This window comes from Aquarana catesbeiana, linkage group LG09 (assembly GCF_042186555.1).
Source record: "Aquarana catesbeiana isolate 2022-GZ linkage group LG09, ASM4218655v1, whole genome shotgun sequence".
Taxonomy (NCBI): domain Eukaryota; kingdom Metazoa; phylum Chordata; class Amphibia; order Anura; family Ranidae; genus Aquarana; species Aquarana catesbeiana.
Genome location: NC_133332.1, coordinates 24,804,448 through 24,825,198, shown reverse-complemented (window position 1 = coordinate 24,825,198; position 20,751 = coordinate 24,804,448). Strand labels below are relative to the sequence as shown.

The following is a 20,751-nucleotide window of genomic DNA, read 5'->3' as shown; positions in this document are numbered from 1 at the left end:
TTTTTCAGGGTACTTCTTAGAAACAAAATGAGTCAATGTTTCCTACAATATAGCAAAGTTGACTTTTTGAGTTCTGTTCAACTTTGAAGGCTCTATTGCATTCCTTTGCGTTGTGTGAGGCACGTTCCAAAGTCTGACTTTTAGAAAGTCAGTATCTGATCTCATATTACAAAATGTTTCCACTGGGGGTTGAACCCAGGACCTTCTGCGTGTAAAGCAGACGTGATAACCGCTTCACTATGGAACCTGTGAAAAGTGTGCCTAATTGTCAATTTTTCAGAAAGGTAAGGGTTAAAAACCAAAGAATGCTTGCATCCTATAGGTCAATCTGAGATCCTTTGGCATTTCTATGGTTTTAGGACACTTTCAAGGGTGTAGCAAAACTGGTGTTTCTGACCACTCTTTGCATAAGGGCCATGACCTAGTATCAGCCCATAGCAAAGAGCTCCAGGGTAGCTATGGTTCCCTTATAAAAGCTATACTCTGGAAGCCGTTCCTCAAGAAAATGAAGGCAGAGGGCAAAGGACTAGTTACCAGTCATGCCTGTGGCCTCCCTGCAGCTGATCTTTTCCCCGTGACTGACTTACCATGTCTTGTTTTATAGTGTGTCTCTGTGTAAAGGTGGCCACCTTGGTAGAGGAAGGGCTTTGCTTCCTCATGTCAGAAAGCCACCAGCAAGGAGAAGACTGAGCACCACAGTAGTGACATCACCAAACTTCACTCCAATACCCCTGAGACTAGAAGTCAGAGTTTGCAAAGCCTTATATCTCACACAACACACACACAGCTATGCGGCTGCATCGAAAGGAGTGCTTGGGCACGCTTGCATACCAGGAAGTGCGCTACTATTTTTAAGAGGAATTTCAGGCCAAAGATATATTTTTCGGGGTACTGCTTAGAAACAATTAACATGAGTCAATGTTTCCTACAATATAGCAAAGGTTGACTTTTTGAGTTCTGTTCAACTTTGAAGGCTCTATTGCATTCCTTTGCGTTGTGTGAGGCACGTTCCAAAGTCTGACTTTTAGAAAGTCAGTATCTGATCTCATATTCCAAAATGGTTCCACTGGAGGTTGAACCCAGGACCTTCTGCGTGTAAAGCAGACATGATAACCGCTACACTATAGAACCTGTGAAAACTTTGCCTAATTGTCAATTTTTCAGAAAGGGATGGGTTAAACACCAAAGATTGCTTGCATCCTATAGGTCAACCTGAGATCCTTTGGCATTTCCTTGGTTTTAGGACACTTTCAAGGGGGTAGCAAAACTGGTGTTTCTGACCACTCTTTGCATAAGGGCCATGACCTAGTATCAGCCCATAGCAAAGAGCTCCAGAGTCGCTATAGTTCCCTTATAACAGCTATACTCTGGAAGCTGTTACTCAAGAAAAGGAAGGCAGAGGGCAAAGGACTAGTTACCAGTCATGCCTGTGGCCTTCCTGCAGCTGATCTTTTCCCCATGGCTGGCTTACCTTGCCTTATTTTATAGCGTGTATCTGTGTAGAGGTGGCCACCTTGATAGAGGCAGGGCTTTGCTTCCTCATGTCAGAAAGCCACCAGCAAGGAGAAGAGTGAGCACCACAGTAGTGACATCACCAAACTTTACTCCAATACCCCTGAGACTAGAAGTCAGTGTTTGCAAAGCCTTATATCTCACACAACACACACACAGCTATGCGGCTGTATCGAAAGGAGTGCTTGGGCACGCTTGCATACCAGGAAGTGCACTACTATTTTTAAGAGGAATTTCAGGCCAAAGATATATTTTTCAGGGTACTGCTTAGAAACAATTAACATGTGTCAATGTTTCCTACAATATAGCAAAGGTTGACTTTTTGAGTTCCGTTCAACTTTGAAAGCTCTATTGCTTTTCTTTATGTTTTGTGAGGCACGTTCCAAAGTCTGACTTTCGGAAAGTCAGTATCTGATCTCATATTACAAAATGGTTCCACTGGGGGTTGAACCCAGGACCTTCTGCGTGTAAAGCAGACGTGATAACCGCTACACTATAGAACCTGTAAAAAAAGTGTACCTAATTGTCAATTTTTCAGAAAGGGAAGGGTTAAACACCAAAGATTGCTTGCATCCTATAGGTCAACCTGAGATCCTTTGGCGTTTCCTTGGTTTTAGGACACTTTCAAGGGGGTAGCAAAACTGGTGTTTCTGACCACTCTTTGCATAAGGGCCATAACCTACTATCAGCCCATAGCAAAGAGCTCCAGGGTCGCTATGGTTCACTTATAAAAGCTATACTCTGGAAGCCATTCCTCAAGAAAATGAAGGCAGAGGGCAAAGGACTAGTTACCAGTCATGCCTGTGGCCACCCTGCTGCTGATCTTTTCCATGTGACTGACTTACCATGTCTTGTTTTATAGCGTGTCTCTGTGTGGAGGTGGCCACCTTGGCAGAGGCAGGGATTTGCTTCCTCATGTCAGGAAGCTGCCAGCAAGGAGAAGAGTGAGCACCACAGTAGTGACATCACCAAACTTCACTCCAATTCCCCTGCAACTAGAATTCAGAGATTGCAATGCCTTAGATCTCACACAACACACACACAGCTAAGCGGCTGCGTTGAAAGGAGTGCTTGGGCACGCTTGCATACCAGGAAGTGTGCTACTATTTTTAAGAGGAATTTCAGGCCAAAGATATATTTTTCAGGGTACTTCTTAGAAACAACATGAGTCAATGTTTCCTACAATATAGCAAAGTTGACTTTTTGAGTTCTGTTCAACTTTGAAGGCTCTATTGCATTCCTTTGCGTTGTGTGAGGCACGTTCCAAAGTCTGACTTTTAGAAAGTCAGTATCTGATCTCATATTACAAAATGGTTCCACTGGGGGTTGAACCCAGGACCTTCTGCGTGTAAAGCAGACGTGATAACCGCTACACTATGGAACCTGTGAAAAGTGTGCCTAATTGTCAATTTTTCAGAAAGGTAAGGGTTAAAAACCAAAGAATGCTTGCATCCTATAGGTCAATCTGAGATCCTTTGGCATTTCTTTGGTTTTAGGACACTTTCAAGGTTGTAGCAAAATTGGTGTTTCTGACCACTCTTTGCATAAGGGCCATAACCTAGTATCAGCCCATAGCAAAGAGCTCCAGGGTCGCTATGGTTCCCTTATAACAGCTATACTCTGGAAGCCGTTACTCAAGAAAATGAAGGCAGAGGGCCAAGGAATAGTTACCAGTCATGGCTGTAGCCTTACTGCAGCTGATCTTTTCCCCATGGCTGGTTTACCTTGTCTTGTTTTATAGCGTGTATCTGTGTAGAGGTGGCCACCTTGATAGAGGCAGGGCTTTGCTTCCTCATGTCAGAAAGCCACCAGCAAGGAGAAGAGTGAGCACCACAGTAGTGACATCACCAAACTTCACTCCAATACCCCTGAGACTAGAAGTCAGAGTTTGCAAAGCATTATATCTCACACAACACACACACAGCTATGCGGCTGCATCGAAAGGAGTGCTTGGGCACGCTTGCATACCAGGAAGTGCGCTACTATTTTTAAGAGGAATTTCAGGCCAAAGATATATTTTTCAGGGTACTGCTTAGAAACAACATGAGTCAATGTTTCCTACAATATAGCAAAGGTTGACTTTTTGAGTTCTGTTCAACTTTGAAGGCTCTATTGCATTCCTTTGCGTTGTGTGAGGCACGTTCCAAAGTCTGACTTTTAGAAAGTCAGTATCTGATCTCATATTCCAGAATGGTTCCACTGGGGGTTGAACCCAGGACCTTCTGCGTGTAAAGCAGACGTGATAACCGCTACACTATAGAACCTGTGAAAACATTGCCTAATTGTCAATTTTTCAGAAAGGGATGGGTTAAACACCAAAGATTGCTTGCATCCTATAGGTCAACCTGAGATCCTTTGGCATTTCCTTGGTTTTAGGACACTTTCTAGGGGGTAGCAAAACTGGTGTTTCTGACCACTCTTTGCATAAGGGCCATAACCTACTATCAGCCCATAGCAAAGAGCTCCAGGGTCGCTATGGTTCCCTTATAAAAGCTATACTCTGGAAGCCATTCCTCAAGAAAACGAAGGCAGAGGGCAAAGGACTAGTTACGAGTCATGCCTGTGGCCACCCTGCTGCTGATATTTTCCCCGTGACTGACTTACCATGTCTTGTTTTATAGCGTGTCTCTGTGTGGAAGTGGCCACCTTGGTAGAGGTAGGGATTTGCTTCTTCATGTCAGGAAGCTGCCAGCAAGGAGAAGAGTGAGCACCACAGTAGTGACATCACCAAACTTCACTCCAATTCCCCTGCAACTAGTATTCAGAGATTGCAATGCCTTAGATCTCACACAACACACACACAGCTAAGCGGCTGCGTTGAAAGGAGTGCTTGGGCACGCTTGCATACCAGGAAGTGTGCTACTATTTTTAAGAGGAATTTCAGGCCAAAGATATATTTTTCAGGGTACTTCTTAGAAACAACATGAGTCAATGTTTCCTACAATATAGCAAAGGTTGATTTTTTGAGTTCTGTTCAACTTTGAAGGCTCTATTGCATTCCTTTGCATTGTGTGAGGCACGTTTCAAAGTCTGACTTTTAGAAAGTCAGTATCTGATCTCATATTACAAAATGGTTCCACTGGGGGTTGAACCCAGGACCTTCTGCGTGTAAAGCAGACGTGATAACCGCAACACTATGGAACCTGTGAAAAGAGTGCCTAATTGTCAATTTTTCAGAAAGGTAAGGGTTAAAAACCAAATAATTCTTGCATCCTATAGGTCAATCTGAGATCCTTTGGCATTTCTTTGGTTTTAGGACACTTTCAAGGGTGTAGCAAAACTGGTGTTTCTGACCACTCTTTGCATAAGGGCCATGACCTAGTATCAGCCCATAGCAAAGAGCTCCAGGGTAGCTATGGTTCCTTTATAAAAGCTATACTCTGGAAGCCGTTCCTCAAGAAAATGAAGGCAGAGGGCAAAGGACTAGTTACCAGTCATGCCTGTGGCCTCCCTGCAGCTGATCTTTTCCCCGTGACTGACTTACCATGTCTTGTTTTATAGCGTGTCTCTGTGTAAAGGTGGCCACCTTGGTAGAGGAAGGGCTTTGCTTCCTCATGTCAGAAAGCCACCAGCAAGGAGAAGACTGAGCAACACAGTAGTGACATCACCAAACTTCACTCCAATACCCCTGAGACTAGAAGTCAGAGTTTGCAAAGCCTTACAACACACACACAGCTATGCGGCTGCATCGAAAGGAGTACTTGGGCACGATTGCATACCAGGAACTGCGCTACTATTTTTAAGAGGAATTTCAGGCCAAAGATATATTTTTCAGGGTACTGCTTAGAAACAATTAACATGAGTCAATGTTTCCTACAATATAGCAAAGGTTGACTTTTTGAGTTCTGCTCAACTTTGAAGGCTCTATTGCATTCCTTTGCGTTGTGTGAGGCACGTTCCAAAGTCTGACTTTTAGAAAGTCAGTATCTGATCTCATATTACAAAATGGTTCCACGGGGGGTTGAACCCAGGACCTTCTGCGTGTAAAGCAGACGTGATAACCGCTACACTATGGAACCTGTGAAAAGTGTGCCTAATTGTCAATTTTTCAGAAAGGTAAGGGTTAAAAACCAAAGAATGCTTGCATCCTATAGGTCAATCTGAGATCCTTTGGCATTTCTTTGGTTTTAGGACACTTTCAAGGGTGTAGCAAAACTGGTGTTTCTCACCACTCTTTGCATAAGGGCCATGACCTAGTATCAGCCCATAGCAAAGAGCTCCAGAGTCGCTATAGTTCCCTTATAACAGCTATACTCTGGAAGCCGTTACTCAAGAAAAGGAAGGCAGAGGGCAAAGGACTAGTTACCAGTCATGCCTGTGGCCTTCCTGCAGCTGATCTTTTCCCCATGGCTGGCTTACCTTGCCTTATTTTATAGCGTGTATCTGTGTAGAGGTGGCCACCTTGATAGAGGCAGGGCTTTGCTTCCTCATGTCAGAAAGCCACCAGCAAGGAGAAGAGTGAGCACCACAGTAGTGACATCACCAAACTTTACTCCAATACCCCTGAGACTAGAAGTCAGTGTTTGCAAAGCCTTATATCTCACACAACACACACACAGCTATGCGGCTGCATTGAAAGGAGTGCTTGGGCACGCTTGCATACCAGGAAGTGCACTACTATTTTTAAGAGGAATTTCAGGCCAAAGATATATTTTTCAGGGTACTGCTTAGAAACAATTAACATGTGTCAATGTTTCCTACAATATAGCAAAGGTTGACTTTTTGAGTTCCGTTCAACTTTGAAAGCTCTATTGCTTTTCTTTATGTTTTGTGAGGCACGTTCCAAAGTCTGACTTTCGGAAAGTCAGTATCTGATCTCATATTACAAAATGGTTCCACTGGGGGTTGAACCCAGGACCTTCTGCGTGTAAAGCAGATGTGATAACCGCTACACTATAGAACCTGTAAAAAAAGTGTGCCTAATTGTCAATTTTTCAGAAATGGAAGGGTTAAACACCAAAGATTGCTTGCATCCTATAGGTCAACCTGAGATCCTTTGGCATTTCCTTGGTTTTAGGACACTTTCAAGGGGGTAGCAAAACTGGTGTTTCTGACCACTCTTTGCATAAGGGCCATAACCTACTATCAGCCCATAGCAAAGAGCTCCAGGGTCGCTATGGTTCCCTTATAAAAGCTATACTCTGGAAGCCATTCCTCAAGAAAATGAAGGCAGAGGGCAAAGGACTAGTTACCAGTCATGCCTGTGGCCAACCTGCTGCTGATCTTTTCCATGTGACTGACTTACCATGTCTTGTTTTATAGCGTGTCTCTGTGTGGAGGTGGCCACCTTGGCAGAGGCAGGGATTTGCTTCCTCATGTCAGGAAGCTACCAGCAAGGAGAAGAGTGAGCGCCACAGTAGTGACATCACCAAACTTCACTCCAATTCCCCTGCAACTAGAATTCAGAGATTGCAATGCCTTAGATCTGACACAACACACACACAGCTAAGCGGCTGCGTTGAAAGGAGTGCTCGGGCACGCTTGCATACCAGGAAGTGTGCTACTATTTTTAAGAGGAATTTCAGGCCAAAGATATATTTTTCAGGGTACTTCTTAGAAACAAAATGAGTCAATGTTTCCTACAATATAGCAAAGTTGACTTTTTGAGTTCTGTTCAACTTTGAAGGCTCTATTGCATTCCTTTGCGTTGTGTGAGGCACGTTCCAAAGTCTGACTTTTAGAAAGTCAGTATCTGATCTCATATTACAAAATGGTTCCACTGGGGGTTGAACCCAGGACCTTCTGCGTGTAAAGCAGACGTGATAACCGCTACACTATGGAACCTGTGAAAAGTGTGCCTAATTGTCAATTTTTCAGAAAGGTAAGGGTTAAAAACCAAAGAATGCTTGCATCCTATAGGTCAATCTGAGATCCTTTGGCATTTCTTTGGTTTTAGGACACTTTCAAGGTTGTAGCAAAATTGGTGTTTCTGACCACTCTTTGCATAAGGGCCATAACCTAGTATCATCCCATAGCAAAGAGCTCCAGGGTCGCTATGGTTCCCTTATAACAGCTATACTCTGGAAGCCGTTCCTCAAGAAAAAGAAGGCAGAGGGCAAAGGACTGGTTACCAGTCATGCCTGTGGCCACCCTGCTGCTGATCTTTTCCATGTGACTGACTTACCATGTCTTGTTTTATAGCGTGTCTCTGTGTGGAGGTGGCCACCTTGGCAGAGGCAGGGATTTGCTTCCTCATGTCAGGAAGCTGCCAGCAAGGAGAAGAGTGAGCACCACAGTAGTGACATCACCAAACTTCACTCCAATTCCCCTGCAACTAGAATTCAGAGATTGCAATGCCTTAGATCTCACACAACACACACACAGCTAAGCGGCTGCGTTGAAAGGAGTGCTTGGGCACGCTTGCATACCAGGAAGTGTGCTACTATTTTTAGGAGGAATTTCAGGCCAAAGATATATTTTTCAGGGTACTTCTTAGAAACAAAATGAGTCAATGTTTCCTACAATATAGCAAAGTTGACTTTTTGAGTTCTGTTCAACTTTGAAGGCTCTATTACATTCCTTTGCGTTGTGTGAGGCACGTTCCAAAGTCTGACTTTTAGAAAGTCAGTATCTGATCTCATATTACAAAATGTTTCCACTGGGGGTTGAACCCAGGACCTTCTGCGTGTAAAGCAGACGTGATAACCGCTTCACTATGGAACCTGTGAAAAGTGTGCCTAATTGTCAATTTTTCAGAAAGGTAAGGGTTAAAAACCAAAGAATGCTTGCATCCTATAGGTCAATCTGAGATCCTTTGGCATTTCTATGGTTTTAGGACACTTTCAAGGGTGTAGCAAAACTGGTGTTTCTGACCACTCTTTGCATAAGGGCCATGACCTAGTATCAGCCCATAGCAAAGAGCTCCAGGGTAGCTATGGTTCCCTTATAAAAGCTATACTCTGGAAGCCGTTCCTCAAGAAAATGAAGGCAGAGGGCAAAGGACTAGTTACCAGTCATGCCTGTGGCCTCCCTGCAGCTGATCTTTTCCCCGTGACTGACTTACCATGTCTTGTTTTATAGCGTGTCTCTGTGTAAAGGTGGCCACCTTGGTAGAGGAAGGGCTTTGCTTCCTCATGTCAGAAAGCCACCAGCAAGGAGAAGACTGAGCACCACAGTAGTGACATCACCAAACTTCACTCCAATACCCCTGAGACTAGAAGTCAGAGTTTGCAAAGCCTTACAACACACACACAGCTATGCGGCTGCATCGAAAGGAGTACTTGGGCACGATTGCATACCAGGAACTGCGCTACTATTTTTAAGAGGAATTTCAGGCCAAAGATATATTTTTCAGGGTACTTCTTAGAAACAATTAACATGAGTCAATGTTTCCTACAATATAGCAAAGGTTGACTTTTTGAGTTCTGCTCAACTTTGAAGGCTCTATTGCATTCCTTTGCGTTGTGTGAGGCACGTTCCAAAGTCTGACTTTTAGAAAGTCAGTATCTGATCTCATATTACAAAATGGTTCCACGGGGGGTTGAACCCAGGACCTTCTGCGTGTAAAGCAGACGTGATAACCGCTACACTATGGAACCTGTGAAAAGTGTGCCTAATTGTCAATTTTTCAGAAAGGTAAGGGTTAAAAACCAAAGAATGCTTGCATCCTATAGGTCAATCTGAGATCCTTTGGCATTTCTTTGGTTTTAGGACACTTTCAAGGGTGTAGCAAAACTGGTGTTTCTGACCACTCTTTGCATAAGGGCCATGACCTAGTATCAGCCCATAGCAAAGAGCTCCAGAGTCGCTATAGTTCCCTTATAACAGCTATACTCTGGAAGCCGTTACTCAAGAAAAGGAAGGCAGAGGGCAAAGGACTAGTTACCAGTCATGCCTGTGGCCTTCCTGCAGCTGATCTTTTCCCCATGGCTGGCTTACCTTGCCTTATTTTATAGCGTGTATCTGTGTAGAGGTGGCCACCTTGATAGAGGCAGGGCTTTGCTTCCTCATGTCAGAAAGCCACCAGCAAGGAGAAGAGTGAGCACCACAGTAGTGACATCACCAAACTTTACTCCAATACCCCTGAGACTAGAAGTCAGTGTTTGCAAAGCCTTATATCTCACACAACACACACACAGCTATGCGGCTGCATCGAAAGGAGTGCTTGGGCACGCTTGCATACCAGGAAGTGCACTACTATTTTTAAGAGGAATTTCAGGCCAAAGATATATTTTTCAGGGTACTGCTTAGAAACAATTAACATGTGTCAATGTTTCCTACAATATAGCAAAGGTTGACTTTTTGAGTTCCGTTCAACTTTGAAAGCTCTATTGCTTTTCTTTATGTTTTGTGAGGCACGTTCCAAAGTCTGACTTTCGGAAAGTCAGTATCTGATCTCATATTACAAAATGGTTCCACTGGGGGTTGAACCCAGGACCTTCTGCGTGTAAAGCAGATGTGATAACCGCTACACTATAGAACCTGTAAAAAAAGTGTGCCTAATTGTCAATTTTTCAGAAATGGAAGGGTTAAACACCAAAGATTGCTTGCATCCTATAGGTCAACCTGAGATCCTTTGGCATTTCCTTGGTTTTAGGACACTTTCAAGGGGGTAGCAAAACTGGTGTTTCTGACCACTCTTTGCATAAGGGCCATAACCTACAATCAGCCCATAGCAAAGAGCTCCAGGGTCGCTATGGTTCCCTTATAAAAGCTATACTCTGGAAGCCATTCCTCAAGAAAATGAAGGCAGAGGGCAAAGGACTAGTTACCAGTCATGCCTGTGGCCAACCTGCTGCTGATCTTTTCCATGTGACTGACTTACCATGTCTTGTTTTATAGCGTGTCTCTGTGTGGAGGTGGCCACCTTGGCAGAGGCAGGGATTTGCTTCCTCATGTCAGGAAGCTACCAGCAAGGAGAAGAGTGAGCGCCACAGTAGTGACATCACCAAACTTCACTCCAATTCCCCTGCAACTAGAATTCAGAGATTGCAATGCCTTAGATCTCATACAACACACACACAGCTAAGCGGCTGCGTTGAAAGGAGTGCTCGGGCACGCTTGCATACCAGGAAGTGTGCTACTATTTTTAAGAGGAATTTCAGGCCAAAGATATATTTTTCAGGGTACTTCTTAGAAACAAAATGAGTCAATGTTTCCTACAATATAGCAAAGTTGACTTTTTGAGTTCTGTTCAACTTTGAAGGCTCTATTGCATTCCTTTGCGTTGTGTGAGGCACGTTCCAAAGTCTGACTTTTAGAAAGTCAGTATCTGATCTCATATTACAAAATGGTTCCACTGGGGGTTGAACCCAGGACCTTCTGCGTGTAAAGCAGACGTGATAACCGCTACACTATGGAACCTGTGAAAAGTGTGCCTAATTGTCAATTTTTCAGAAAGGTAAGGGTTAAAAACCAAAGAATGCTTGCATCCTATAGGTCAATCTGAGATCCTTTGGCATTTCTTTGGTTTTAGGACACTTTCAAGGTTGTAGCAAAATTGGTGTTTCTGACCACTCTTTGCATAAGGGCCATAACCTAGTATCATCCCATAGCAAAGAGCTCCAGGGTCGCTATGGTTCCCTTATAACAGCTATACTCTGGAAGCCGTTCCTCAAGAAAAAGAAGGCAGAGGGCAAAGGACTGGTTACCAGTCATGCCTGTGGCCACCCTGCTGCTGATCTTTTCCATGTGACTGACTTACCATGTCTTGTTTTATAGCGTGTCTCTGTGTGGAGGTGGCCACCTTGGCAGAGGCAGGGATTTGCTTCCTCATGTCAGGAAGCTGCCAGCAAGGAGAAGAGTGAGCACCACAGTAGTGACATCACCAAACTTCACTCCAATTCCCCTGCAACTAGAATTCAGAGATTGCAATGCCTTAGATCTCACACAACACACACACAGCTAAGCGGCTGCGTTGAAAGGAGTGCTTGGGCACGCTTGCATACCAGGAAGTGTGCTACTATTTTTAGGAGGAATTTCAGGCCAAAGATATATTTTTCAGGGTACTTCTTAGAAACAAAATGAGTCAATGTTTCCTACAATATAGCAAAGTTGACTTTTTGAGTTCTGTTCAACTTTGAAGGCTCTATTGCATTCCTTTGCGTTGTGTGAGGCACGTTCCAAAGTCTGACTTTTAGAAAGTCAGTATCTGATCTCATATTACAAAATGGTTCCACTGGGGGTTGAACCCAGGACCTTCTGCGTGTAAAGCAGACGTGATAACCGCTACACTATGGAACCTGTGAAAAGTGTGCCTAATTGTCAATTTTTCAGAAAGGTAAGGGTTAAAAACCAAAGAATGCTTGCATCCTATAGGTCAATCTGAGATCCTTTGGCATTTCTTTGGTTTTAGGACACTTTCAAGGTTGTAGCAAAATTGGTGTTTCTGACCACTCTTTGCATAAGGGCCATAACCTAGTATCATCCCATAGCAAAGAGCTCCAGGGTCGCTATGGTTCCCTTATAACAGCTATACTCTGGAAGCCGTTCCTCAAGAAAAAGAAGGCAGAGGGCAAAGGACTGGTTACCAGTCATGCCTGTGGCCACCCTGCTGCTGATCTTTTCCATGTGACTGACTTACCATGTCTTGTTTTATAGCGTGTCTCTGTGTGGAGGTGGCCACCTTGGCAGAGGCAGGGATTTGCTTCCTCATGTCAGGAAGCTGCCAGCAAGGAGAAGAGTGAGCACCACAGTAGTGACATCACCAAACTTCACTCCAATTCCCCTGCAACTAGAATTCAGAGATTGCAATGCCTTAGATCTCACACAACACACACACAGCTAAGCGGCTGCGTTGAAAGGAGTGCTTGGGCACGCTTGCATACCAGGAAGTGTGCTACTATTTTTAGGAGGAATTTCAGGCCAAAGATATATTTTTCAGGGTACTTCTTAGAAACAAAATGAGTCAATGTTTCCTACAATATAGCAAAGTTGACTTTTTGAGTTCTGTTCAACTTTGAAGGCTCTATTACATTCCTTTGCGTTGTGTGAGGCACGTTCCAAAGTCTGACTTTTAGAAAGTCAGTATCTGATCTCATATTACAAAATGTTTCCACTGGGGGTTGAACCCAGGACCTTCTGCGTGTAAAGCAGACGTGATAACCGCTTCACTATGGAACCTGTGAAAAGTGTGCCTAATTGTCAATTTTTCAGAAAGGTAAGGGTTAAAAACCTAAGAATGCTTGCATCCTATAGGTCAATCTGAGATCCTTTGGCATTTCTATGGTTTTAGGACACTTTCAAGGGTGTAGCAAAACTGGTGTTTCTGACCACTCTTTGCATAAGGGCCATGACCTAGTATCAGCCCATAGCAAAGAGCTCCAGGGTAGCTATGGTTCCCTTATAAAAGCTATACTCTGGAAGCCGTTCCTCAAGAAAATGAAGGCAGAGGGCAAAGGACTAGTTACCAGTCATGCCTGTGGCCTCCCTGCAGCTGATCTTTTCCCCGTGACTGACTTACCATGTCTTGTTTTATAGCGTGTCTCTGTGTAAAGGTGGCCACCTTGGTAGAGGAAGGGCTTTGCTTCCTCATGTCAGAAAGCCACCAGCAAGGAGAAGACTGAGCACCACAGTAGTGACATCACCAAACTTCACTCCAATACCCCTGAGACTAGAAGTCAGAGTTTGCAAAGCCTTATATCTCACACAACACACACACAGCTATGCGGCTGCATCGAAAGGAGTGCTTGGGCACGCTTGCATACCAGGAAGTGCGCTACTATTTTTAAGAGGAATTTCAGGCCAAAGATATATTTTTCGGGGTACTGCTTAGAAACAATTAACATGAGTCAATGTTTCCTACAATATAGCAAAGGTTGACTTTTTGAGTTCTGTTCAACTTTGAAGGCTCTATTGCATTCCTTTGCGTTGTGTGAGGCACGTTCCAAAGTCTGACTTTTAGAAAGTCAGTATCTGATCTATATTCCAAAATGGTTCCACTGGAGGTTGAACCCAGGACCTTCTGCGTGTAAAGCAGACGTGATAACCGCTACACTATAGAACCTGTGAAAACTTTGCCTAATTGTCAATTTTTCAGAAAGGGATGGGTTAAACACCAAAGATTGCTTGCATCCTATAGGTCAACCTGAGATCCTTTGGCATTTCCTTGGTTTTAGGACACTTTCAAGGGGGTAGCAAAACTGGTGTTTCTGACCACTCTTTGCATAAGGGCCATGACCTAGTATCAGCCCATAGCAAAGAGCTCCAGAGTCGCTATAGTTCCCTTATAACAGCTATACTCTGGAAGCTGTTACTCAAGAAAAGGAAGGCAGAGGGCAAAGGACTAGTTACCAGTCATGCCTGTGGCCTTCCTGCAGCTGATCTTTTCCCCATGGCTGGCTTACCTTGCCTTATTTTATAGCGTGTATCTGTGTAGAGGTGGCCACCTTGATAGAGGCAGGGCTTTGCTTCCTCATGTCAGAAAGCCACCAGCAAGGAGAAGAGTGAGCACCACAGTAGTGACATCACCAAACTTTACTCCAATACCCCTGAGACTAGAAGTCAGTGTTTGCAAAGCCTTATATCTCACACAACACACACACAGCTATGCGGCTGTATCGAAAGGAGTGCTTGGGCACGCTTGCATACCAGGAAGTGCACTACTATTTTTAAGAGGAATTTCAGGCCAAAGATATATTTTTCAGGGTACTGCTTAGAAACAATTAACATGTGTCAATGTTTCCTACAATATAGCAAAGGTTGACTTTTTGAGTTCCGTTCAACTTTGAAAGCTCTATTGCTTTTCTTTATGTTTTGTGAGGCACGTTCCAAAGTCTGACTTTCGGAAAGTCAGTATCTGATCTCATATTACAAAATGGTTCCACTGGGGGTTGAACCCAGGACCTTCTGCGTGTAAAGCAGACGTGATAACCGCTACACTATAGAACCTGTAAAAAAAGTGTACCTAATTGTCAATTTTTCAGAAAGGGAAGGGTTAAACACCAAAGATTGCTTGCATCCTATAGGTCAACCTGAGATCCTTTGGCATTTCCTTGGTTTTAGGACACTTTCAAGGGGGTAGCAAAACTGGTGTTTCTGACCACTCTTTGCATAAGGGCCATAACCTACTATCAGCCCATAGCAAAGAGCTCCAGGGTCGCTATGGTTCCCTTATAAAAGCTATACTCTGGAAGCCATTCCTCAAGAAAATGAAGGCAGAGGGCAAAGGACTAGTTACCAGTCATGCCTGTGGCCACCCTGCTGCTGATCTTTTCCATGTGACTGACTTACCATGTCTTGTTTTATAGCGTGTCTCTGTGTGGAGGTGGCCACCTTGGCAGAGGCAGGGATTTGCTTCCTCATGTCAGGAAGCTGCCAGCAAGGAGAAGAGTGAGCACCACAGTAGTGACATCACCAAACTTCACTCCAATTCCCCTGCAACTAGAATTCAGAGATTGCAATGCCTTAGATCTCACACAACACACACACAGCTAAGCGGCTGCGTTGAAAGGAGTGCTTGGGCACGCTTGCATACCAGGAAGTGTGCTACTATTTTTAAGAGGAATTTCAGGCCAAAGATATATTTTTCAGGGTACTTCCTAGAAACAACATGAGTCAATGTTTCCTACAATATATCAAAGTTGACTTTTTGAGTTCTGTTCAACTTTGAAGGCTCTATTGCATTCCTTTGCGTTGTGTGAGGCACGTTCCAAAGTCTGACTTTTAGAAAGTCAGTATCTGATCTCATATTACAAAATGGTTCCACTGGGGGTTGAACCCAGGACCTTCTGCGTGTAAAGCAGACGTGATAACCGCTACACTATGGAACCTGTGAAAAGTGTGCCTAATTGTCAATTTTTCAGACAGGTAAGGGTTAAAAACCAAAGAATGCTTGCATCTTATAGGTCAATCTGAGATCCTTTGGCATTTCTTTGGTTTTAGGACACTTTCAAGGTTGTAGCAAAATTGGTGTTTCTGACCACTCTTTGCATAAGGGCCATAACCTAGTATCAGCCCATAGCAAAGAGCTCCAGGGTCGCTATGGTTCCCTTATAACAGCTATACTCTGGAAGCCGTTACTCAAGAAAATGAAGGCAGAGGGCCAAGGAATAGTTACCAGTCATGGCTGTAGCCTTACTGCAGCTGATCTTTTCCCCATGGCTGGTTTACCTTGTCTTGTTTTATAGCGTGTATCTGTGTAGAGGTGGCCACCTTGATAGAGGCAGGGCTTTGCTTCCTCATGTCAGAAAGCCACCAGCAAGGAGAAGAGTGAGCACCACAGTAGTAACATCACCAAACTTCACTCCAATACCCCTGAGACTAGAAGTCAGAGTTTGCAAAGCCTTACAACACAAACACAGCTATGCGGCTGCATCGAAAGGAGTTCTTGGGCACGCTTGCATACCAGGAAGTGCGCTACTATTTTTAAGAGGAATTTCAGGCCAAAGATATATTTTTCAGGGTACTGCTTAGAAACAATTAACATGTGTCAATGTTTCCTACAATATAGCAAAGGTTGACTTTTTGAGTTCCGTTCAACTTTGAAAGCTCTATTGCTTTTCTTTATGTTTTGTGAGGCACGTTCCAAAGTCTGACTATCAGAAATTCAGTATCTGATCTCATATTACAAAAGGGTTCCACTAGGGGTTGAACCCAGGACCTTCTGCGTGTAAAGCAGACGTGATAACCCCTACACTATAGAACCTGTAAAAAGTTTGCCTAATTGTCAATTTTTCAGAAAGGGAAGGGTTAAACACCAAAGATTGCTTGTATCCTATAGGTGAATCTGAGATCCTTTGGCATTTCTTTGGTTTTAGGACACTTTCAAGGGTGTAGCAAAACTGGTGTTTCTGACCACTCTTTTGCATAAGGGCCATGACCTAGTATCAGCCCATAGCAAAGAGCTCCAGGGTAGCTATGGTTCCCTTATAAAAGCTATACTCTGGAAGACGTTCCTCAAGAAAATGAAGGCAGAGGGCAAAGGACTAGTTACCAGTCATGCCTGTGGCCTCCCTGCAGCTGATCTTTTCCCCGTGACTGACTTACCATGTCTTGTTTTATAGCGTGTCTCTGTGTAAAGGTGGCCACCTTGGTAGAGGAAGGGCTTTCCTTCCTCATGTCAGAAAGCCACCAGCGAGGAGAAGACTGAGCAACACAGTAGTGACATCACCAAACTTCACTCCACTACCCCTGAGTCTAGAAGTCAAAGTTTGCAAAGCCTTACAACACACAAACAGCTATGCGGCTGCATCGAAAGGAGTGCTTGGCCACGATTGCATACCAGTAACTGCGCTACTATTTTTAAGAGGAATTTCAGGCCAAAGATATATTTTTCAGGGTAATGCTTAGAAACAATTAACATGAGTCAATGTTTCCTACAATATAGCAAAGGTTGACTTTTTGAGTTCTGTTCAACTTTGAAGGCTCTATTGCATTCCTTAGCGTTGTGTGAGGCACGTTCCAAAGTCTGACTTTTAGAAAGTCAGTATCTGATCTCATATTACAAAATGGGTCCACTGGGGGTTGAACCCAGTACCATTCTGCGTGTAAAGCAGACGTGATAACCGCTACACTATGGAACCTATGAAAGGTGTGCCTAATTGTCAATTTTTCAGAAAGGTAAGGGTTAAAAACCAAAGAATGCTTGCATCCTATAGGTCAATCTGAGATCCTTTGGCATTTCTTTGGTTTAGGACACTTTCAAGGGTATAGCAAAACTGGTGTTTCTGACCACTCTTTGCATAAGGGCCATGACCTAGTATCAGCCCATAGCAAAGAGCTACAGAGTCGCTATGGTTCCCTTATAACAGCTATACTCTGGAAGCCGTTACTCAAGAAAAAGAAGGCAGAGGGCAAAGGACTAGTTACCAGTCATGCCTGTGGCCTTCCTGCAGCTGATCTTTTCCCCATGGCTGGCTTACCTTGCCTTGTTTTATAGCGTGTATCTGTGTAGAGGTAGCCACCTTGATAGAGGCAGGGCTTTGCTTCCTCATGTCAGAAAGCCACCAGCAAGGAGAAGAGTGAGCACCACAGTAGTGACATCACCAAACTTCACTCCAATACCCCTGAGACTAGAAGTCAGAGTTTGCAAAGCATTATATCTCACACAACACACACACAGCTATGCGGCTGCATCGAAAGGAGTGCTTGGGCACGCTTGCATACCAGGAAGTGCGCTACTATTTTTAAGAGGAATTTCAGGCCAAAGATATATTTTTCAGGGTACTGCTTAGAAACAACATGAGTCAATGTTTCCTACAATATAGCAAAGGTTGACTTTTTGAGTTCTGTTCAACTTTGAAGGCTCTATTGCATTCCTTTGCATTGTGTGAGGCACGTTTCAAAGTCTGACTTTTAGAAAGTCAGTATCTGATCTCATATTACAAAATGGTTCCACTGGGGGTTGGACCCAGGACCTTCTGCGTGTAAAGCAGACGTGATAACCGCTACACTATGGAACCTGAGAAAAGAATGCCTAATTGTCAATTTTTCAGAAAGGTAAGGGTTAAAAACCAAAGAATTCTTGCATCCTATAGGTCAATCTGAAATCCTTTGGCATTTCTTTGGTTTTAGGACACTTTCAAGGGTGTAGCAAAACTGGTGTTTCTGACCACTCTTTGCATAAGGGCCATGACCTAGTATCAGCCCATAGCAAAGTGCTCCAGGGTAGTTATGGTTCCCTTATAAAAGCTATACTCTGGAAGACGTTCCTCAAGAAAAGGAAGGCAGAGGGCAAAGGACTAGTTACCATTCATGCCTGTGGCCTCCCTGCAGCTGATCTTTTCCCCGTGACTGATTTACCATGTCTTGTTTTATAGCGTGTCTCTGTGTAAAGGTGGCCACCTTGGTAGAGGAAGGGCTTTGCTTCCTCATGTCAGAAAGCCACCAGCAAGGAGAAGACTGAGCAACACAGTAGTGACATCACCAAACTTCACTCCAATACCCCTGAGACTAGAAGTCAGAGTTCGCAAAGCCTTACAACACACACACACAGCTATGCGGCTGCATCGAAAGGAGTGCTTGGGCACGATTGCATACCAGGAACTGCGCTACTATTTTTAAGAGGAATTTCAGGCCAAAGATATATTTTTCAGGGTACTGCTTAGAAACAATTAACATGAGTCAATGTTTCCTACAATATAGCAAAGGTTGATTTTTTGAGTTCTGTTCAACTTTGAAAGCTCTATTGCATTCCTTTGCGTTGTGTGAGGCACGTTCCAAAGTCTGACTTTTAGAAAGTCAGTATCTGATCTCATATTACAAAATGGTTCCACTGGGGGTTGAACCCAGGACCTTCTGCATGTAAAGCAGACGTGATAACCGCTACACTATGGAACCTGTGAAAAGGGTGCCTAATTGTCAATTTTTCAGAAAGGTAAGGGTTAAAAACCAAATAATTCTTGCATCATATAGGTCAATCTGAGATCCTTTGGCATTTCTTTGATTTTAGGACACTTTCAAGGGTGTAGCAAAACTGGTGTTTCTGACCACTCTTTGCATAAGGGCCATGACCTAGTATCAGCCCATAGCAAAGAGCTCCAGGGTAGCTATGGTTCCTTTATAAAAGCTATACTCTGGAAGCCGTTCCTCAAGAAAATGAAGGCAGAGGGCAAAGGACTAGTTACCAGTCATGCCTGTGGCCTCCCTGCAGCTGATCTTTTCCCCGTGACTGATTTACCATGTCTTGTTTTATAGCGTGTCTCTGTGTAAAGGTGGCCACCTTGGTAGAGGAAGGGCTTTGCTTCCTCATGTCAGAAAGCCACCAGCAAGGAGAAGACTGAGCACCACAGTAGTGACATCACCAAACTTCACTCCAATACCCCTGAGACTAGAAGTCAGAGTTTGCAAAGCCTTATATCTCACACAACACACACACAGCTATGCGGCTGCATCGAAAGGAGTGCTTGGGCACGCTTGCATACCAGGAAGTGCGCTACTATTTTTAAGAGGAATTTCAGGCCAAAGATATATTTTTCAGGGTACTGCTTAGAAACAATTAACATGAGTCAATGTTTCCTACAATATAGCAAAGGTTGACTTTTTGAGTTCTGTTCAACTTTGAAGGCTCTATTGCATTCCTTTGCGTTGTGTGAGGCACGTTCCAAAGTCTGACTTTTAGAAAGTCAGTATCTGATCTCATATTCCAAAATGGTTCCACTGGGGGTTGAACCCAGGACCTTCTGCGTGTAAAGCAGACGTGATAACCGCTACACTATAGAACCTGTGAAAACGTTGCCTAATTGTCAATTTTTCAGAAAGGGATTGGTTAAACACCAAAGATTGCTTGCATCCTATAGGTCAACCTGAGATCCTTTGGCATTTCCTTGGTTTTAGGACACTTTCTAGGGGGTAGCAAAACTGGTGTTTCTGACCACTCTTTGCATAAGGGCCATAACCTACTATCAGCCCATAGCAAAGAGCTCCAGGGTCGCTATGGTTCCCTTATAAAAGCTATACTCTGGAAGCCATTCCTCAAGAAAATGAAGGCAGAGGGCAAAGGACTAGTTACGAGTCATGCCTGTGGCCACCCTGCTGCTGATATTTTCCCCGTGACTGACTTACCATGTCTTGTTTTATAGCGTGTCTCTGTGTGGAAGTGGCCACCTTGGTAGAGGTAGGGATTTGCTTCTTCATGTCAGGAAGCTGCCAGCAAGGAGAAGAGTGAGCACCACAGTAGTGACATCACCAAACTTCACTCCAATTCCCCTGCAACTAGAATTCAGAGATTGCAATGCCTTAGATCTCACACAACACACACACAGCTAAGCGGCTGCGTTGAAAGGAGTGCTTGGGCACGCTTGCATACCAGGAAGTGTGCTACTATTTTTAAGAGGAATTTCAGGCCAAAGATATATTTTTCAGGGTACTTCTTAGAAACAACATGAGTCAATGTTTCCTACAATATAGCAAAGGTTGATTTTTTGAGTTCTGTTCAACTTTGAAGGCTCTATTGCATTCCTTTGCATTGTGTGAGGCACGTTTCAAAGTCTGACTTTTAGAAAGTCAGTATCTGATCTCATATTACAAAATGGTTCCACTGGGGGTTGAACCCAGGACCTTCTGCGTGTAAAGCAGACGTGATAACCGCAACACTATGGAACCTGTGAAAAGAGTGCCTAATTGTCAATTTTTCAGAAAGGTAAGGGTTAAAAACCAAATAATTCTTGCATCCTATAGGTCAATCTGAGATCCTTTGGCATTTCTTTGGTTTTAGGACACTTTCAAGGGTGTAGCAAAACTGGTGTTTCTGACCACTCTTTGCATAAGGGCCATGACCTAGTATCAGCCCATAGCAAAGAGCTCCAGGGTAGCTATGGTTCCTTTATAAAAGCTATACTCTGGAAGCCGTTCCTCAAGAAA

The 20,751-nt window shown here is 43.8% G+C and overlaps 23 non-coding genes across 23 annotated transcripts; all 23 read right to left on the bottom strand.

Moving 5' to 3' along the window:
- Nucleotides 1–174: 174 nt before the first annotated feature.
- On the bottom strand, nucleotides 175–247 carry TRNAV-UAC (transfer RNA valine (anticodon UAC)). Its single transcript has one exon. It is a non-coding gene; the product is annotated as a tRNA-Val (tRNA).
- An 811-nt stretch (nucleotides 248–1,058) lies between these two features.
- Nucleotides 1,059–1,131, bottom strand: TRNAV-UAC (transfer RNA valine (anticodon UAC)). The gene has a single exon. It is a non-coding gene; the product is annotated as a tRNA-Val (tRNA).
- An 811-nt stretch (nucleotides 1,132–1,942) lies between these two features.
- Nucleotides 1,943–2,015, bottom strand: TRNAV-UAC (transfer RNA valine (anticodon UAC)). The gene has a single exon. It is a non-coding gene; the product is annotated as a tRNA-Val (tRNA).
- An 808-nt stretch (nucleotides 2,016–2,823) lies between these two features.
- Nucleotides 2,824–2,896, bottom strand: TRNAV-UAC (transfer RNA valine (anticodon UAC)). Its single transcript has one exon. It is a non-coding gene; the product is annotated as a tRNA-Val (tRNA).
- An 807-nt stretch (nucleotides 2,897–3,703) lies between these two features.
- Nucleotides 3,704–3,776, bottom strand: TRNAV-UAC (transfer RNA valine (anticodon UAC)). Its single transcript has one exon. It is a non-coding gene; the product is annotated as a tRNA-Val (tRNA).
- An 807-nt stretch (nucleotides 3,777–4,583) lies between these two features.
- Nucleotides 4,584–4,656, bottom strand: TRNAV-UAC (transfer RNA valine (anticodon UAC)). The gene has a single exon. It is a non-coding gene; the product is annotated as a tRNA-Val (tRNA).
- Nucleotides 4,657–5,458: 802 nt separating this feature from the next.
- Nucleotides 5,459–5,531, bottom strand: TRNAV-UAC (transfer RNA valine (anticodon UAC)). The gene has a single exon. It is a non-coding gene; the product is annotated as a tRNA-Val (tRNA).
- An 811-nt stretch (nucleotides 5,532–6,342) lies between these two features.
- On the bottom strand, nucleotides 6,343–6,415 carry TRNAV-UAC (transfer RNA valine (anticodon UAC)). The gene has a single exon. It is a non-coding gene; the product is annotated as a tRNA-Val (tRNA).
- Nucleotides 6,416–7,223: 808 nt separating this feature from the next.
- On the bottom strand, nucleotides 7,224–7,296 carry TRNAV-UAC (transfer RNA valine (anticodon UAC)). Its single transcript has one exon. It is a non-coding gene; the product is annotated as a tRNA-Val (tRNA).
- Nucleotides 7,297–8,102: 806 nt separating this feature from the next.
- Nucleotides 8,103–8,175, bottom strand: TRNAV-UAC (transfer RNA valine (anticodon UAC)). Its single transcript has one exon. It is a non-coding gene; the product is annotated as a tRNA-Val (tRNA).
- An 802-nt stretch (nucleotides 8,176–8,977) lies between these two features.
- TRNAV-UAC (transfer RNA valine (anticodon UAC)) lies at nucleotides 8,978–9,050 on the bottom strand. The gene has a single exon. It is a non-coding gene; the product is annotated as a tRNA-Val (tRNA).
- An 811-nt stretch (nucleotides 9,051–9,861) lies between these two features.
- TRNAV-UAC (transfer RNA valine (anticodon UAC)) lies at nucleotides 9,862–9,934 on the bottom strand. The gene has a single exon. It is a non-coding gene; the product is annotated as a tRNA-Val (tRNA).
- Nucleotides 9,935–10,742: 808 nt separating this feature from the next.
- TRNAV-UAC (transfer RNA valine (anticodon UAC)) lies at nucleotides 10,743–10,815 on the bottom strand. Its single transcript has one exon. It is a non-coding gene; the product is annotated as a tRNA-Val (tRNA).
- An 806-nt stretch (nucleotides 10,816–11,621) lies between these two features.
- TRNAV-UAC (transfer RNA valine (anticodon UAC)) lies at nucleotides 11,622–11,694 on the bottom strand. Its single transcript has one exon. It is a non-coding gene; the product is annotated as a tRNA-Val (tRNA).
- Nucleotides 11,695–12,500: 806 nt separating this feature from the next.
- TRNAV-UAC (transfer RNA valine (anticodon UAC)) lies at nucleotides 12,501–12,573 on the bottom strand. The gene has a single exon. It is a non-coding gene; the product is annotated as a tRNA-Val (tRNA).
- An 810-nt stretch (nucleotides 12,574–13,383) lies between these two features.
- On the bottom strand, nucleotides 13,384–13,456 carry TRNAV-UAC (transfer RNA valine (anticodon UAC)). The gene has a single exon. It is a non-coding gene; the product is annotated as a tRNA-Val (tRNA).
- An 811-nt stretch (nucleotides 13,457–14,267) lies between these two features.
- TRNAV-UAC (transfer RNA valine (anticodon UAC)) lies at nucleotides 14,268–14,340 on the bottom strand. The gene has a single exon. It is a non-coding gene; the product is annotated as a tRNA-Val (tRNA).
- Nucleotides 14,341–15,148: 808 nt separating this feature from the next.
- Nucleotides 15,149–15,221, bottom strand: TRNAV-UAC (transfer RNA valine (anticodon UAC)). Its single transcript has one exon. It is a non-coding gene; the product is annotated as a tRNA-Val (tRNA).
- Nucleotides 15,222–16,023: 802 nt separating this feature from the next.
- Nucleotides 16,024–16,096, bottom strand: TRNAV-UAC (transfer RNA valine (anticodon UAC)). The gene has a single exon. It is a non-coding gene; the product is annotated as a tRNA-Val (tRNA).
- A 1,683-nt stretch (nucleotides 16,097–17,779) lies between these two features.
- On the bottom strand, nucleotides 17,780–17,852 carry TRNAV-UAC (transfer RNA valine (anticodon UAC)). The gene has a single exon. It is a non-coding gene; the product is annotated as a tRNA-Val (tRNA).
- Nucleotides 17,853–18,656: 804 nt separating this feature from the next.
- On the bottom strand, nucleotides 18,657–18,729 carry TRNAV-UAC (transfer RNA valine (anticodon UAC)). The gene has a single exon. It is a non-coding gene; the product is annotated as a tRNA-Val (tRNA).
- Nucleotides 18,730–19,540: 811 nt separating this feature from the next.
- On the bottom strand, nucleotides 19,541–19,613 carry TRNAV-UAC (transfer RNA valine (anticodon UAC)). Its single transcript has one exon. It is a non-coding gene; the product is annotated as a tRNA-Val (tRNA).
- Nucleotides 19,614–20,420: 807 nt separating this feature from the next.
- Nucleotides 20,421–20,493, bottom strand: TRNAV-UAC (transfer RNA valine (anticodon UAC)). The gene has a single exon. It is a non-coding gene; the product is annotated as a tRNA-Val (tRNA).
- Between the last annotated feature and the right edge of the window lie 258 nt (nucleotides 20,494–20,751).